The 19067-nt window shown below is 49.5% G+C and overlaps 1 long non-coding RNA gene across 1 annotated transcript in view; it reads right to left on the bottom strand.

Annotated features, from left to right (window-relative positions):
* Positions 1-19067, bottom strand: part of LOC129051969 (uncharacterized) — a 65919-nt gene that overhangs the window by 24824 nt on the left and 22028 nt on the right. Inside the window, exons 5-11 of the long non-coding RNA XR_010138543.1 lie at positions 16745-16878; positions 9280-9363; positions 8677-8796; positions 6358-6534; positions 5872-5944; positions 3974-4085; positions 1573-2624 (exon numbers count right to left, since the gene is read on the bottom strand). This is a non-coding gene — a long non-coding RNA (uncharacterized LOC129051969). The remainder of the gene's footprint in view (positions 1-1572; positions 2625-3973; positions 4086-5871; positions 5945-6357; positions 6535-8676; positions 8797-9279; positions 9364-16744; positions 16879-19067) is intronic.

Genomic DNA, 19067 nt, shown 5'->3' with positions numbered 1-19067 from the left:
CTAATGCCAAAGAAGTGGGAAGGGTCTTGGCTACTCTTAGAGATAAAAATGGGACTGAGGCTTCTCCAGGGCAGGGACTGAGTTCAGGTTATCTCCAGGTCCTCCTGCCCAGCACAATTGTAGCACACAGTAGATGCTCAATACAGATTTGAAGAATGAATGAACCCACTATTCCCTCCTTTGAGCCTCTCACTAAACCTCCCCTTAAAAAGCCAACACAGGGCCAGGTGCCGTGGCTCATGCCTGTAATCCCAGCATTTTGGGAGGCTGAGGCAAGTGCATCACTTCAGACCAGGAGTTCGAGACCAGCCTGGCCAACATGGTGAAACCCCGTCTCTACTAAAAATGCAAAAATATAATAATAATAATAATAAAATTAGGCAGGCTGCCGGGCATGGCAGCATGTGCCTGTAATCCCAGCTACTCGGGAGGCTAAGGCAGGAGAATCACTTGAACCCAAGAAGCAGAGGTTGCAGTGAGCCAAAATCACGCCACTGTACTCCAGCCTGGGTGACAGAGTGAGACTCTATCTTTATTTAAAAAAAAAAAAAAAAAAAAAAAAAAGCCAACATAGGAGTTGTTGTTTCAGCTTCAGAGATGCCAGCAATGCCTCTCCAAAAGGAAGGAAGATAAGAAGGACGAGGCTGGAAATGGATGGGAGTAGGGGTGGAGTTTCTCTGAAGTGGATCCTGTGGACCAGATCCTCAAGCAGGAGACCCAGGCCAGGCCCTATGAGTCCAGAGTGAGCTGGTTTGTGCCCGAGTGAGCAAGCCAGGGAGGGCCAACGCCCTGGCTTCTGAGCCTACCAGGCTTTATCCAGCTTCCTGGTGTCTTTGTGCCTGTCCCATTTTGTCTCCCTAGATTCTCAGTAAATCTCTCAGTGTTTTTCTGCTGGGCCCGGGGGACTCAGGAAAGAGCTAAAAACTCACACTGACCCTCTGTGGGGAGTGTTTGCAGCAGGAGGTGTATCAGGAGAACCCTAAAGGTCCGTGAGCTCGAGAGCCCTAAGCAGCTCGGTATTGCCAAAAGGGCTGACCAGGGTTTGAATCGGCTTCCACTGCTTACCAGCTATGGTATGATCTTAGCAAGTTACTTCACTGCTGAGGGCCTCAGTTCATCTATCTGTAAAATGGGGATCATTGTAGCAACCCATATGGTGAATGAGAGGATTCTCTTTGGGAAGAAAGTGATTTTTTTGTGTGTTTTTATTTTGGGGTGAGAGTGAAATGGCACGATGAAAGGAGAGAACATAGCCCAGTTTCTGGCAATGGCTGGTACCTCAGACATGCAGAATCTCCAGCAGAGGGGCAGGTATCTGGGAAAGAAAAAGAGAGACCCCAGGAATGATAATGAGGATGGCGATGGCGATGATGATGATGTTGGTGATGAAGGTGACAATGATGGGGATGATAGCAAGAGGACAGAAGAAAGCTTTACTAAATACCTACCTTATTGAAGGTTAGGCTCTGTTCTAGAAGTTTCACATGCAATATCTTACTGAATTCTCCTACCAGCCATCTTGTTAACCCATTTCACAAATGAGGTACCAGACCCAGAAGTTAAGTGACTTACCCAAGATCACATAGCTCAATTTCAGGTCTGTCCAACTGTAGGACATTACTTCAATCTCAGTGAGTGGGAGACACATGGAGCTGTTCTGGAACCTGAGCCTGGGCCTCACCCAGGGAGAATTTTGCAGATCTACCATCCTCTGCAGCTTTCTGATCCTCTCTCTTGATTCACTCATTCAGCAATAAATGTCCACTGTGCCTGGCCTTGGGGCTGGGACTACTGGAGTGGCTCACATAGTTCCTTGCCTCTGGGGACACTCAGGTAGTCGCAGGTGAGAAGGGAGAGAGTGCCAAGAAAACAATTAACTACAAAACAAGTCAATGAGAACCACCCTTAAGGCAATGGGAACACCAAGAGGGAGTGACATTCCACCGGGAGCAGGCTCAGAAGGCTTCACAGAAGAAGTGACTTTGGGGTGGGTTTCAAGGGAGGGATAGGAGTTTGAGGACAAGGTGAAAATGGCGGAGGGAACTGTCTGAGCTAAAGCACGGGGAAAGGGAAGAAAATCTGACCAGGGAGTGCTGTGGAGGGAGAGTCCAAAGTCGCTCTTGCTTGGGTATCAGCCAGAGTAGAGGGTCCATGGAGAGGTGGTAAGGGGGTGGATTACAAAAGGACCCGCTGAATGCCAAGTTATGCAGTTTGGATGTTCCCAAGGGCAGTGGAGGGCCATGGAAAGGGGCTGAATCGGGGAGTGAGATGATCAGGTTTGTGTTTTCGAAGGCTGGCACTGGTGGCAGTGGTGCAGGGAATGGAATACGCAGTGGTGGAAAAGAAGGAATTTGGAGAGGCAATAGGAATGGGTCTGGACCCCCTTTCCCTGGGAGGAGACCAGAGAAGGGGGCTGACACCCCAGTGGCGTCTATCTCGGTCATCCTCTCCAACGCCCTTTCTCCTACTACTTGCCTTTCACTGGAGCAACCCGACACCCTGGAGTGGAGGGCGCAGACACTGGCTAAGCACCTGGGCCCTGAAGACAGACCCAGGTTCTGCCACTTACTAGCGGAGTGACCTTGGACATGACACGGACTCTCTCTGAGCCTCAGTTTCCTCACCTGAGCAATGAGTCACCATAAAATTGAATAAAATCACATATAAAAGCGATTAGCCCAGGGCTGGCATAAAATCGGTACTTGGCAAATGCTAGTGATTATCCCCATTTGATAAATGAAGAAACAAAGGCCCCAGAAAGGGGCTGTGACAAAGCCATGGAGGGCAGCTCCTCCCACTCCATGCCGTTCACCTTCATCATGTTTCTCCTGTAAATGGCCTCCTGGCCCCTCACTTTCCTGCGCTGCACAATGTATGAGGGACCCTCCTGGAGCCAGGGATCAGGGCAGGGAAGTTGGCAGATACGTGGAGTATCAGAAGGGAGAAGCAATGGCAGCCACAGGGGTTTAGTGAATTACTTCACTCCCCAGCCATACCCTCAAACTTGTATGTCTTCCCTGCCATTATCCGACACCCTCCCTCCCCCTCCGCCGGCTATGAAACTCTCCTCTGGCTCCTTTCCCATGGAGCCATTCATGGGCATGAATGGCTTGTCCTCCTCCTCCTCCCCTGCCTTCCTACAGGGCAGATAAAATTCCCCTACCCAGGAGCAGAGTACCCACAAACAGGACTTCCTGGGGACCAGGATAAACAGTGTGCCCCCAAATTACCCTTGCTTGGGTATCAGGAGCTCTGGGTTCAAGTCCCAGCTCTGCCATTAACTCGCAGTAGAATCTGGATATTTTCCTTCTCAGGACCTCAGCTTCCTCAAACAGAGTGGGTCGGATTCAATGCTCTCTAAGGACCTCCCACCTCTGTCATCTGCTCCTTCTGGCTTCTGTTGGTTTCCTCCCTCCTCTCCTCTCCCGAGCCCTTTCCCGGTCCTCCCTGGTTTTCTCCTTCCAAGCCACAGCCTCAGACCTACCCACGGTTCCCACAAGCTTTGCTCAAGCTGCCTGGGGCTCCCAGGGTCCAAGGGACACAGATCCCACCCCAGCTGTGAGCATCCCCCTGGCTGCCGTGGGCACAGTACCTTCTGACACAGTGATGCCTAGGCCCTCCCACTCAGAGTCAGCGGGGCCCAAAGGAAAACCCCTCAGCTCTGTCTGAGCCAACTGCAGAGGTGGCCAGAGCTGGGTTTAAAAATATGAGAGCCCAAGTACCCTCAGTGCCAACTGCCCACACAGCCTGCAGGCTGTGCTGCCCACTTCCCAGATGTCATCATGGCCACTGTGGGTGGCACAAAGGGAATGTGGTGGGGGGGTGGTGAGTCCAGAGAGGCCCGGGGGTGGCTAGTGAGGGGGACGGACATTCCTCAGAGCCTAGACCCACAGAACAGGGCTGTTTACACCATCTGGTCGTACCCACTTCTTTGGTCTCTGGAAATAACCAAGCCAATTCTGTTCAGACTCACAGTGTCATAGGAAGTGGAGTCTAACGAGCCTGGAATCGAATCCTGAGTTGGCCACTTACCGGCTGTGTGAGTTTGGGCAGGTCACTTGCCCTCTCTGAGCCTCAGCCCCTATCTGTAAAACAGAGATAAGAAAAGTACCTACTTCATAGGGCTCTTATGAGAATTTGATGAGACAATGCCTGCAAAGGGGCTTAACACAGGGCCCAACCCGTAGTAAGGACTTGATCAGTGGTAGTTGTCTTGGCTGTTACTGTTATCATGATGTGGTATGGCTGGTCTTTGCTAGAACTCGACCAAGGAGCAAAGGAGAGAGTAGGAAACGAGACGTCCTTGTTCTACTCTCTCGTCACATCCGGACCCCCCAAAGTCCAGGCACATCTGGCACCCATGAAGCTGACAATGAGGTTCCTTCTGTTTGTTAGATAAACAGAGATATTGGGGCCCAGGGAGGGACTGTGCCCTGCTCGAGCAAGCTGGCAGCGGCTAAGAGTCAGAAGCTAGAAATTTGTATGACCCTCTCCAAGGTGAGAAAAACATAGCACCCCTGGAACTGGGAGGGCCCCTAAAGATTTCCCCTTCTTTTTCCAGAAAGGGAAACTGAGGCCCAGAGAGGGAAAGGGATTTGTCCAAGTCATGAGAGAGCTAGGACCCAAGCCAGGATTCCCAGCTCCCTGACCAGGGCTCTCTCATTCCGTCCCACCGCCTCGCCCTGCTCACTCCTGCCCCGGCCCCGCCTGCAGTTCTCAGTCCCAGGGTGGGCAGCTGGGCAAGGCGGGAGCAGGAGCCTAGCCCTGCTCTGCTGGGACTGGGGGCTGCTCTGCTCCCCCAATCCCACTGGAGCCTGCTGCATCCTTACGTAACCCGCTCCTGCTTTCATAACCCACTGCTGCTTCCTTCTGGAGTGGGAGCTCCGGGAGCAGATTGGAACGCAGGGAGACATGAGCTGCCTCCCTATGAAAATAGGGTCATTACCAGCACTCGGGCTCCAGTGCCAGCTAATGGCCTTCTCTCATGGCCTGGGGCCTGCCAGCCTCCCCCCAGGCCCAGGGAAAGAGGAGAGGCCCAGGTTGGACTGGCAGCCCATGCCAGGGCAGGGCACAGAGGGAGATCACCATCTTGGGATGGGGATGGATTCTCTACTGCTCTGGCATCCAAGGCAGGGACAAGCTCCCAGACTCCAAAGACCCAGGCAAGCGTATCAGCCCTAAAGAGTACCCTGGAGAGAGGCCTGAAGGCAGGCACGTTGGGGAGGCCATGGGCTCTCAGGGTTGAGTTGGAGTTGGAGCATCCTGGTCTCTGGCCAAGTAACTATAGACACGTCAGTTCACTTCTCTGTGTCTTCATTTCCTTATCTGGAGAATGGGACTAAATGAGGACCAACCTCATTGGTTGCTGGGAATATTAAATGAAATTCTGACTGGCAGGTGCCTGGCCTAAAATAATGGCTGAGTAGTCAGCATCTCCATTTAGCAGATGAAAAAACTGAGGCTCGGACAGGTGATGTGACTTTAGGAGTACACATCATCCAACAGCAGCAAAGCTATACATAAGACAGCAAACTCATCATGCGCTGGGCACATGCTACACATATGTGGACTGAGCTTCTCCCCAAAACAGCCCTATGGGGAGGTGCTATTATTATCCCCATCTGACAGATGAAGAACTCATTTTAAAGGGGCTAAGTGACTTTCTTAAGGCACACACTTGGGAAGCGGCCGAGCCAGGATTTGAACCCAGGCATCTGGCTTCAGAGTCTGAGTTCTTTGCCACCCCTACAAAACAACCAAGACCAATAGACTGAGACTGCAGTAAGCAGGAGTTAAGCTAGACGCAAGTCAGGAAGTATGCCCCTTTAGCTTGCCACCATTCTTTAGAATCCCAGTCACCTTCCACCTTACCTCTCTTTGGCTGCCACTGCGCTGTGTGATCTTGGCTGGGCCACTTAACCTCTCTGGGCTCTTATCTCCCCATCTGAAACAAGAAGGCTGATCCCTAGGCTAACAATTACCAGGGTTATTGTGAGGACACATTAAGATAACGAGTTGTAAACTGCTTTTCAGCTGAGAAAGTATCACACAGCTGCGACGGCTCATCACTTCCCTGGCCTCCAACTGCCTCCGACTCAGCAGGAACCCGCTAATGGACACCAGGGGCCTCTCAGCACCTCTGGCTGTTCAAACAAACACCTCTCCCCTCACTGCCCCTCCCCTGGGCTGCCCTTTGGATACAGAGGCAAAGCTCCCAGACTTCCCTCTAGTGCTGGGGCAGACCAGGCTGGACACTTAAGTCACAGCCTTCCTGCCTTCCCTCAACAGGGCATTCATTTTAGCTGAGCCCCTGCTGTGTGTTTCATGGGCACCCTCACACCTAATCCTCGTGATTACCTCCACGAAGCTGGGCTTCATCTCCCCCATTTTACAGATGAGAAGCTACAGCTCAGAGAGGTGAAGTCACTGGCCTGGAGTCACACAGCTGTCAACCCAGTAGAGCCAGAATTCAAAGTAGGTCTCCATGCCTTTAGTGGCCTCACTAACCCACTTCTCAGGAAATGGGTCTTGTGCCTATTTTGCAGAAGAGACTGATGTTCAGGAAGCTGAAGGCACTTTGTCCGAGAAGCCAGGAAGAGGAAGGGCCAGGCTAGCAACTCAGAGCAGCTGCCTGCTACCACGCCCGTGCTCCTCCCTGCAGTTGGATGTCTCGACCAGGATGCACAGATGAGACCTGTGACATCTACCCCTGCAGAGAAGCCAGGCAGGTGGACACCATCATTGCTGATGGAGAAGCTGAAGCCAGACAGACCTAGAAGTCTGCCCAAGTCCCAGGGCAAGGAGTGCCAGCATGAGAACTGGGCCAAGTCATGTCCCCCTCTCTGGACCTCAGTCTCCCCAGATGTATGAGAAGTGCCAGACCCTGGCTTGGTCAAGTAGACCCATTAAAGCCCCTCCAACTCCAGAAGGTTGTGGCCTGGGCAGAAATCCCCAAGCCTGGCTGATCACCAGAATTCTCTGGGAACATGCTTAAACCCCCAGTGCTGGGCTGCACCCCTAGAATGTCTGATTTGGTGGAACTAGGGAGGGACCTGAATACCTGCATTGTTTTATCCAGCACGACCTCAGCTCGCAGCCCCCAACCCCAAGCTTCTGTGATCAGCCAAGTCAAGATTCCCAAAATAAGACAATTTTCCCAGTGCCAGATGGAACCCAGTCCCCTGCCTGCCTTCACAGAGTTCACAGCTGGGATGGGAGATGGACTCAGGGGCCTGTGGGACTCTGGGGTAGGTCAGAGATGGCATCCAGGGGTCTCTGTTGCAGACCACTGCTCTGTTAGAATTCTAGATTTTGAATTGGGGTGGAGACCTTGAGAAGTCTCAGCCTTCTTACTTGAGTAATTCTTCATTTAGCAGATATTTATCAGCCCCCACTATGTGCCAGGCACTGTTTTAGGTGCCAGGGTGTAGCAGTAATACAATGCCTTTGCTCTCGTGCTGTTTCTGTAATGGCGCGGAAGACAGTCAATAAACAGCCAGGAGCAGCAGGGCCTTCCGCAGCTCCCAACAGCTTTCCCCAGGCATGATCTCTCCAAATCTGCCCCAAATCACGAGCTGGGAGCTTAGACCCCATTTTACAGATGAGTCACTGAGGCTCCGAATGCCGTTTCCATACCATGTCTCCTCACACTGGGCAGGCGACACAGCCGATGCTTCCCAAGCAACCCTGTGTGTCGGCTGCTGATTAGAACTTTCCTGTTGCCACGGCAACCCCCCTGGGGAGGCCTGCCCTACTTTGCGTCCTGGCATAGGGCGGGCAGCCTCACCCCGCACCCCTGAGACAGAGAGATGGGATTTATCCCACTCGCTGCAAAACAGGTCCCACTGGAAGAAGAACTGGGCTCCCTCATTCAGATATTCCATCAATGTTTAGCAGCACCAACACTGTCCCAGAGACTGAGCCAGGCCCTGGGACAAGAGGAAAAATAAGGGGCTGTGGTCCCTGCCCTCGCAAAGCACACTGATTCACAGGGGAAGCCGACAGACAGCCACGGGCCTGCCTGTGAGGCTGAGGACCACAGCAATGACGCCAGCAACTCAGGGCCAAGGCAGTTCTGAGCCCTTCCCATGGATTCACTCATTTATTTCTCCCATTAACTTTTGGGGTAGGTATCAATATATCCCCATATGACAGATGAGGAAACTAAGGCCTCAGAGAGGTTGAGAACCTTGCCCTAGGTCACACAGCTGAGAAGCAGGAGAGCCAGAACCTGGAGACGGGGAGACTCTGAGCCACTCTGTAGGTGTTTGGTGAAGGGACCCCGACTCCATCGGCGTGGCCCAGGAGGGTTTCCCAGGGAAGGTATCTATCCTCCAAAGTGATCTCAGTAAGAGGAGAGGAGGGTGGAGACAGGAGCATGGTGGAGCTGGGACTCTGAGAGCTGCTGATCACTCAGTGTTGGGGTGAGTGGCCTAGTCCTCCACTCCATGCCTGGTGAGACTCAGCTAGGCCTTGGGACACACAACTTGGCAAAAGAAAATACAATCCAAGTAGCCAGTGCTGGAGAGGGGCACAGCAGCTACAAGGCATGGGCCTCCTGAAAAGGCAGAAATGCCTCTGGAGGTTTCCAAGGGAGCAGTTTGGGACAGGTGTGCACACACTCCACTCCCTGCCCATGTTCCCACCCTTGGGCAACAAAGCCCTGTACCTACGCACCTGTGAGGAGGAAAGACTCGGAGTGCGGCCGGGCTTAGTCTTTGTAGTCCCTGCACAAAAATACTTTTATTTCCAGGTGAGTGTAACAGTTACGAGTGTGGACTGTGGCGCTGACTGCCTCTGAAAATGGGGAGAATAATCAGTCCTGTGTATATCATAGCGTTGCAAGGGCTGGATGAACCGACACCTGCAAAGTTCACAGTACTTGGCACAGAGGGTGTGTAACTGTGAGCCGTAATTATCTTTGTAGCACGTGGATGCACACAGATCTGCATTTTTACATAGATACATGTGTGCAGGTGTACAAGACCATGCACACAGTGAGTGCACACCCATGACAGCACCCCCATATCTTGCCAGTATATGTGTAAAGCTACCTCCTCGAGTGGGCTTGAATGGACACTAGCTACGGGGGGTTTGGCAGGGAGGTGCCAGTAAACACAAGCACCCACAGGTGTCTGCAGGGAGGGAGGGTGTGGGCATGCCCATCCCCAGCGAATATGTGCCTTCCTGTGCGTGCACCTGGGCCTGTATATTGGCGGGGGTTGGGCGGCGAGGGGGTGGGGATGAGGATATGTGATTTGAGGTTGAAGCGTTACAGACCTGTGTTTTAATTTATGTTGAGATGAGGAAGGATCTGGCTGTGTTTTTCTCCTTGAACCACTGTGATGTAAAGAAATCTCAGCTCTGCAAAACAAAGATCAATCAGCAGGAGAAAAAAAAAAAAGTGTTTAAGGCTTAAACCTCCTACCACAGGCCCCAGGGAGTGTTAAAGCCACAGTTGAGGAAAGAGAAAGATGATTAAGATTGAAGTCAGGAGTCCACAGAGGGGGAGTCATGCCAGCCAAGGGCTTTCCTGTTTTCCCAGAAAGGAGGCTTCCCGGAGGAAGCCATGACCCCTTGGAAAACACTCAAAAGCCTGTCTGGGCCCCAGCCTTCCCCAACCAATTGAGAAGATGAGTTTTCTTGGGAGAAAAACAAACCCTGCTTTCCCCACCATCACCTTGGATCTTTCTTGGAGGGAAGGGACTAGAAAGAAAAGACTGCTTGGGAGGTTGCCCTGAAATAAGACCTCCCCTTTCTCCTCCCCAGGAGGATATCTGTGCCTCAAGCTATCAGCAGTTATACAAGACCACAAACCCAAGTGGCAAGGAGGAAAACAGACCCTGGAATGAGAAGCCCCCTCCTGCTCATTTAGCACTTAAGAGTTTTCGAAGGCATCACCTGGTGAATCTGCGGCACACACAGTGAGACTCAGTTCCTTGCTTGAGATCACACAACTTTCCATCAGTAAATCTAAGACTCAACCACTTGTCTGACTCCACTTCTGGTGTCATTTTCTTTACATCACAGCACTGCCCAAATGTAATTGTGGGGACCAGTATATGCCACCCCAAAATATGAAGGATCGTTGGGCTGAAGGCAATAAGAAGCAGCAGGCCAGGCACGATGGCTCAAACCTATAATCCCAGCACTTTGGGAGGCTGAGGCAGGAGGATCAACTGAGCCCAGGAGTTTGAGACCAGTCTGGGCAACATAGGGAGACCCTATCTCTACAAAATAAAAATAAAAATAAAAATATTAATTAGCCAGGCATGCAAGACAATCCTAAGCAAAAAGAGCAAAGCTGGAGGCATCTCATTACCTGACTTCAAGCTATACTACAAGGCTACAGTAACCAAAACAGCATGGTACCCATACAAGAACAGACATATAGACCAAAGGAACAGAATAGAGAACTCAGAAATAAGACCACACACCTACAACCATCTGATCTTTGACAAACCTGACAAAAACAAGCAATGGGGAAAAGATTCCCTATTTAATAAATGGTGCTGGCAGAACTGGCTAGCCCTATACAAAAATTGAAACTGGACCCCTTCGTTATACCACATACAAAAATTAACTCAAGATGGATTAAAGACTTAAATGTAAAACCCAAAACTATAAAAACCCTAGAAGTCTAGGCAATACCATTCAGGACATAGGCACAGGCAAAGATTTCATGATGAAAACACCAACGGCAACTGCAACAAAAGCAAAAATTGACAAATGGGATCTAATTAAACTGAAGAGCTTCTGCACAGCAAAAAAAACTATCATCAGAGTGAACATACAGCCCACAGAATAGGAGAAAATTTTTGCAATCTATCCATCTGACAAAGGTCTAATATCCAGAGTCTACAAGGAATTTAAACAAATTTACAGGAAAAAAATCAACCTCATTAAAAAGTGGGCAAAGGACATGAACAGACACTTCTCAAAAGAAGACATTCATGCAGCCAAGAAACATTTTTAAAAAGCTCAACATCACTGATCATTAGAGAATGCAAATCGAAACCAAAATGAGATACTGTCTCATGCCAGTCAGAATGGCTATTATTAAAAAGTCAAAAAACAACAGATGCTGATGAGGTTGCAGAGAAAAAGGAGTATTTTTACACTGTTGGTGGGAATGTAAATTAGTTCAACCATTGTGGAAGACGGTGTGGAGATTCCTGATAGACCTAAGGCCAAAATACCATTTGACCCAGCAATCCCATTACAGGGTATATACCCAAAGGAATATAAATCATTCTATTATAAAGATACATGCACGTGTATGTTCACTGCAGCACTATTCACAATAGGAAAGACATGGAATCAACCTAAATGCCCATCAATGATAGACTGAATAAAGAAAATGTGGTACATATATGCCATGGAATACTATGCAGCCGTAAAAAGCAACGAGATCATATCGTTTGCAGGGACATGGATGGAGTTTGTTGGAAGCCATTATCCTCAGCAAACTAATGCAGGGACAGAAAACCAAACACCACATGTTCTCATTTATATGTGGGAGCTGAACAATGAGGTCACATAGCCACAAGGAGGGAAACAACACATACTGGGGCCTGTCGGAGGGTGGGGTGTGGGGAGAGGGAGAACATCAGGAAGAATAGCTAATGGATGCTGGCCTTAATACCTAGGTGATGGGATAATCTGGGCAGCAAACCACCATGGCACACATTTACCTATGCAACAAACCTGCACATCCTGCACATGTAATACCCCTGAACTTAAAAGTTAAAAAAAAAATGGAGAAAGAAATAAGCCAGGCATGATGGTACGCACCTGCGATTTGCGAGGCTGAGATGGGAGGTTTGCTTAAGCAAGGTGGAGGCTGCAGTGAGCTGTGATGACGCCACTGCACTCCAGCCTGAACAACAGAGTGAGACCCTGTCTTAAAAAAAAAAAAAAAAAAAAAAAAAAAAAAAAGCAGATACAGGAAAACACTCGGCAAACTCTCAGCCCTCCCTCTGTTGGCCTAAAAGCAGAACATAGATTTACAAAGACAAAAGGTATCCTGACCTCCTTCTACCAGGAAGGACAAAGGTTAACTATCGAAGACAACTGTAGATGCCTATCACCTGGAGGTGATACCAGAGGAATGGGCACTAATGAGCTTTACTAACCTTGATCTGCCAGCTGTTACCTTCCCCCAAGTTGCTGCCCCTCGAGACTCAAAGTTCTTTTCCTGTGTCTTGTCACTTCTCTAGAAATTGACTGTTCTTTATTGAAGATATTCTATGAGCTGGAATTCAAACCAGCTCTCCGAGAACTACTCATTCCCTGGCTGTCTCCCATATGGATATGAAATATCCATGTTAATAAACTTTGGTTTGTTTTCTCTCGTTAAGCTGTCTTTTGTAACAGCAGTTCTTTCCAAGAACCTATAAGGGTTGAAGAAAAGCTTCTACAAAATATACCAACAGCGATGCTCATAATAAAATAGCACAGGGCCTGCTCTCAGGGAGTGTACTGGCACAAAACCGAACAGTCAGAAACAGGGGCTGGTTTGTGTGGTTCCTAGTCAAAGAGTCACAGAAAAGGAGGGCTCCCATGGCCTGGGTGGGCAGGAATGCTCCCAGAGGATAGGGAGCTTTTTCTGGGAGCCTTAGAGGATAAGTAGGGTTTGGATAAGTTGTGGGGTACAGAGGTATTCTACGCAGGGAGACATTATGAGCAAAAGGGCAGAGACCAGAAGGAACTCGGTGTGGTAGGGAGGTGGGCATGAGTAGACTGGATGGGAGATTGTCTGTTTGGTGGAAAGGGAGATAAATGAGGTTGGATGGACCAGATTGCCTGGACCATAAACAGGAGGCCCAGCAGACACAACTGTGAGCTTCTTACCATGCTCAGGCCCAAGGTGGTGCAGGCCATTCAGCAGGTACTTAACATCTTTCTGGATGGATTGATGGATGGATGGATGGATGGATGGATGGATGGATGGATGGATGGATGGATGGACAGATGGATGGACAGATCTCTAGTCATGTATGAATACATGAATAGAGTGAATGAATACATGAATACATGAATAGAGTACATTAATAAATAGTACATGGTGGAAAAAGTGAGTATTACAAAAGGGGATCTGTGCTGAGAACCAGGAGTCTGAAGTTCAGGTCCCTGCCCTGCCACTAACCAACCATCGAAGGGAACACCTCTGGGCCTCAGTTTCCTCATCTGTAAAGCCCTGGTGATTCTCGAGAGTTCTTCACACTTCTTTGTAGACAGACGCAAGGGCTCAGGCAAGAAAGCCTACGCTGATAAGCAGCCCCAGGGGAAGCCAGCAGCAGGGGCCCTGCCCTCCTGGCTAAGAAAACCGCCACTGAGGAGAAGAGGAGGAGAGCCCAGGCCTAGCTCTGAAGGTACCTGATGTCACTTCCCCTCCTTGGTCCACAGTTCCAGCAGATTCACTCCAGCATTTTAGGATTCTGTGGGATTTGTCCGAGGGGCCTGATTTATAGGAGAGAGGAGGCCAGCCTTGCCCCTCCCTTACCCCAGTTAGGATGGTAAAGCAACTTGGGAAAAGCATCTGTTCTCAGCTCCTGGAATTACCCTTCACTTTCCTGGCAGATAAATGGGGCAAAACAGAAGATGCAGTTGCATTTAAATGGAGTGAGGCAGGTGGAAGTTTATAAGATTTGAATACACTTTTTGGCTGCTTTTGAATATTCATTTGCCCAAGGGAGAATTGGGTAGCCAGAATCTATAGGTCTAAAGGAGGTTATTTAAGGTTGGGGGGAAGGGTTGGCAGGAATCCCTGTTCATCAGACTCTCAGGAGCTAATTGCAATTCTTCACCAGCTAAAATGTCACAGGCTCAGAGTAAATTCTGGGAGTTGATACACCTCATGGTTACTGTTGCCATGGCAACTGCCTCCCTGTAACCATGTGTACCAGCCGATCACAGCTGACAAGCCCAGCCCAAGGAGGTGAATGATGGGGAGCCAGCCCAGGACTCCAGTAGGCCCCCAAGAGTTCTAAAATATGTCTCAGAAAGCTAGAATACACTCTGGGCTTCCCAAACATCCTCGAGAATTCTGAAACAGAGCCCAGAGTGCTGGAACAAGCCTGGAATTCCAAAATCTGTCCTCAAATTCCAGAATACTTTCCCCAAGGTCCAGAACACACCCCAGAGATCCAAAGACTCCCCTCCATTCCTGTCAGTCTCTCCAGGCATGCATCTCCAAATCCTAAAGCATGCCCCTGGATAGCTAGAGCAGGCCCTTGAATTCTTCTCTCCCTCTTGAATTGATTCTTCCTGGGAACTGGCTTTCTGTCTGAACTGCAAGGATTAAGGAACACTCAGGGCTTGTGTTGGAGAAGACAGTTGGGGGGATGACCTGCAGAGTGAGCAGATGAAGGCCTTGTCCTGATCCCTTGGAAACACAGAGCATCACAGACGTGACTCATCACATGCCGGGCCTCAGAGTCAAGGGTGGCTCCCCTGGCCCAGGCATCCCTGCTGTACTCCATGCTGTGTCTTATTCTCTGCAGTGGGGATGACTCGCCCCTGACTCATCCCTGCTCTCTGCCAAGGCTCCTGGGTGACCATTAGCACATCAATCCTGGGGCCCTTGGGAGGGGGTGAAATTGCAGGACCTCCTGGCCCTCAGCGAAAGCTCCTCTTTACCCAAGCAGCCTGAGGTGGGATGTGGCTGAGTTGGGAAGCCTCACCCTCCCTGCCTGGGGCTGGGAGAGCTTCCTGTCTGCAAGTTGACCCTTCCCCAATCATCCCTGATGACACAGTCACTCAACAACTCCTGAACAAGGGCACCATCTCCCCAGATGGGTAGGAAACCTCGGCACTATCTTAGACTCTTCTCTCTTCCTTCCCCACCATGTTAATTCGCTGCCCAGTTGGCTCCATTCTTTGTTTCTTTCTCGCCTGGATCCCATCCCTCCCACCATCACCACTGCCTCGGTCCAGGCCTCGTTATTACTTAGCCTCCACTCCTGCCCTCTCCACCTCATTGCCCAAATGCAAGGCCCTGGTGACTTCACTGCTCTGCCCAAAGCATCGGTGCCTGCTTCCACGTGCTGCCCATCAGGCTCAACCGTCTCACTGAGAATTCAAGGCCCCCGATATCTGGCTTTGTTCAAAACTCAATTTCTCCCAAATCCTGACGGTTGTATGAAATAGCCCCAAATTCCTGCCCTCCCAAACCTTTGCTTCTCCTCTCTTCCTCCTCAGGGGCTCTTTGCACCATCTCTAAATCTCCAAACCAGTTTAGGGGCCACCTTCTCGGAGACTACTGAAGCCATTACTGACCTTGCCCTTCTCTGAAACCCCAGAACTTCTTGTCTGTGCCACTGTTTTTAGAGTTAGCTATGGGTTCTCAGAGCTGCAAGGAGTCTTAGAGGTAATTAAGTCCAGTGTTGTTGTTTTTTTCTTAATTTCAACTTTGATTTTAGATTCAAGGGATACATGTGCAGGTTTGTTATATGAGTATATTGTGTGATGCTGAGGTATGGGGTATGATTGATCCCGTCACCCAGGTAGTGAGCATGGTTACCCAAAAGGTAGTTTTTCAATCCAGTGGTTTTCAAACTTGGCTTTGTGACACCCTAAGAAGCGTGGGGCCTTAAAGACTGTAGGAGGAGGGTGGTCCTGAGGGGTGGTCCAGCCAGCAGGGACACAGCCCTCTACACCTGCTCCAAGTCAGAGCAGCCTCACCTTGATCTGTCTTAGATGGGCCATTCATTCATTCATGCATGCATCCATTCATCAGCTCTTTACTGAGCACCTTCATGTATCAGCTTCTATCAATAAGACAGTGAACAAAGAAACTAAACCTCTAGCCTCACGAAACTTGCAAGGTACCGGGGAAAACAGACAAGAAACATATTAACAAAGACACAAGAAAATGTCAAAAAGTGATAAGTGCTGAGGACACAGTAGGATGGGAGTAAGATCCAGAATGCCGTGGAGTGCTCAGGGTAGCATTAGATGGTCTGGCCGGGGAAGGCTCCCTGAAAAAGTAACATCAGAGCTGACCCCTGGATGGCAAGATGAGGGCCAGCGATGCACAGCGAATTCTAGGGGAAGGATAATCATGACAAAGAAAAGACCAGTGCAGAAGCCCCAAGGCAGAAACAAGCCTGTCATCTTTAAAATCACAGAGGGCACAGAGCAGTGGCAGAGCTGTCCAAGATGAGATTTTTGTAGCCAACTCCACTTGGAGAATTGGATTTTTCTGCCAAAAAAAAAATAGATAGACATACAGACAGAGCCCACTGACCTAGTCTAATCCTGCCACTTCACAGAAGAAAAATGAAGATCCAACGTGTCCAAGGATTGTCCAAGGTCCAACTAAGAGCTGGTTCTGAGCTGGGACCAGTGCCCAGGTCTCAGGATGCTACCCTGGGCACCATCTGTCTGTCACTCCTTGTGAGTGGGTCACCCAGGGCAGGCCTCCCTGGCCTTTGACTTTCCCAGCCACTCGGCCAGCCCTGCTCTTGGTGCCAACCGCACCCTACCCTGCACACAGGTGAGAAGTGTGAATGAGACAATGTCTCCCTGGCCAGCCGAGCTCCAGGGAGCAAGCAACAGACAAATAAAAGGCTTTATTGGATTTGTTAAACACGAATCCTGTGGCCAAGGGCCTCCTGGCACCAGACAGCATCACAGAGGGAAAAAAGAAAAGCGGATGATGAAATTAAAAGGCATTTCATTTCCAGAGCCAAGGTTGACATGCACAAATCCAGAATGTGTCTCTCCCTGGCTTCTCACCCACCTGTCCTCCTGTGTCCCCAGCCTCTCTCTGATGCAGCCGCTCTGGCCGGGGTCACAGCTCACACCATGACACGGGGCCTCCCGCGCAGCCATCTTGAGGCATCTGATCCAGGAATCAAAGACCCGGAAGGGATTCTGGGGAAAGAGGGAAAAGCAAGAGGTGCCTGAGAGGTCATGGAGTCCATCCCCCTGTCCCTGGCATGATCTGAACTTGCTAACCTCTTCCACATAAGAGCGCAGGCCCCAACCCAGGAAAAGGCAGCTCAGGCTAAGGCCAGAGAAGGGGCCAGAGGGGTGAACAGGGAGAAGACAGACAGGCCAGGTCCATGGCCAAGCTCTCCCACTGGCCAGCTCTACAATATTGGCAATTCACTGTACCTCCGTGAGCCTCAGTTGTCTCTGCTGCAAAAGAAGAAATGCCCATGGTGAGGATGAAATGAGGTATTTTGGTGTAAAGCTCCCGGCATGTAGAGGGCACCAACAAGTATTGGTTTTAGGGGCATCTGGAGCCCCAGTTTTCTATGTGACCTCCACTGAGGTGGGAGAAAGATCTCTGGTTTTTGATTCCCCCCGATACTCCACCAGACTCACCACAGTTTCCCCAGAGTCTCTGATCAGGGCAAACTATTTGTGTCTAATTACATTAAATTGCATAATATTTTCACTGCTTTCCCCAAGAGACTTACCTGATTTCTCTCTGTTCATTTCTGTGTGTGTGTGTGTGTGTGTGTGTGTGTGTGTGTGTGTATGTGTGTGTGCATAGAGACATTTTGTTAAATGGATGTTCCTAAGGCCAAGGTTATACTCCTCCTGTCTGTGTTGCCCTCGAGAAAGAATCTATGGGGATTGCCAAGCAACCTAAGGAAATGAGATGGTTTATAGATTTCTTTAGAGGAGGTCATGTCATGCTGGCCCTTTTCAGTGGTTTTTCCAATAAACATCTTCTGAGCACTTCGTGTGTGCAAGGCAATGTATTTATTAATATATTTTGTTCACAAAAATGAACAAAAGAGCCCCACTTTCTTTCCCGTTGGAGCCTACATGTCAGGGCTGTGGGACTGGATGATTAAGAAGACCTGTAATCTGTCAAATGACCCAGTTCAAAAGGTGCTGATAAATGAACCCACGTCAGCCTGAGGAGGTCTCTGACGGCATGCCGTGGGATTCTGTCTTTGGGATTTCTCATCAAGTACACAACAGTTGAGGAATCCTGGAGACAAGCAAGTTCAGGGCATTCGTGCACAAATGTTACAGGACACCTGCTCTGTGCCAGGCACTGGGGACACAGCTGTGAACAAGACAAACCAAAATCTCTGTTCTCATGGGGCTTACATTCTAGTTAAGGAAGACAGACAGTCAATCAAGAAATAAGTAAAGAAAATGTTCAGAGGCTGGTAAGTGCTACGGAAAAAATAAGGGATTGGGAGTGCTAGAGAGTACTGGGAGACAAGGGTTAAGATTTTAAAGAAAATGATCGAAGAAGGCTTTGCTGAGAAGACAACATTTCAGCAAAGGCCCAAGGGAGGAGAAACAAACTAATAAAACCACCTGGATGACACAGAACATTCTGAACAAAGGGGAAGCAGGTGCAAAGGCCCTGGGGCAGCAATGCACCTGGCATGTATGCATATATGTAAACAGCATCTTTTTACATACAAGTATCTTAGTGGCCTGATTGATCTGAAAGAAATAAACAGAGAGAAATCAGGTGATGCCCTTGGGAAAAGCAGTAAAAATATAATGCAATTTAATGTAATTAGACACAAATTGTTTGATCAGCCAGTGTGGCTGGAGCAGAGTGACCAAGGAGAGATGGGTAGGAAGTGAGGTCAGAGGGGAGACAAAGAGGGGACCATTGCAGGAATCCAGGTGGACAACGAGAGTGCTTAGCCCAGGGCAGATATACAGTATAGTGGTTAAACATGGGCCCTACAGCCAGGTTGCTGGGATCAAGATTCACTAGCTATATCAACTTGAACAAGTGACTTTGACTTTTCATTCCTCAGTTTCCGCAACTGTGAAACGGACATGGTAAGAGTATTTTCCTCCCAAGGTAGTTGTCAGGGTTAAATGAGCTAAGGCCTATAATAGGCTTTGGTGCATGTTAAGTACTTAAATGTTAGAACTTTAACTTTACAGTGGAGAGAACTGGCAAACACCACTTTCACCAAGCAGTCAAGGTTGGCATCACCAGTGATGTCCTGTGATATCATGCACTTCCAATACCATATGAGATGGTGCTTTACCCCTTTGATGCGCTTTCCAACAGCCCATAAGCCCAATCTAGTTAGGAGAAAACATCAGACGTCCCCAAACTAAGGGAC

The sequence above is a fragment of the Pongo abelii genome, chromosome 1, assembly GCF_028885655.2.
Source record: "Pongo abelii isolate AG06213 chromosome 1, NHGRI_mPonAbe1-v2.0_pri, whole genome shotgun sequence".
NCBI classification, from domain to species: Eukaryota; Metazoa; Chordata; class Mammalia; order Primates; family Hominidae; genus Pongo; species Pongo abelii.
This window is presented reverse-complemented; position numbering and strand designations above follow the sequence as displayed.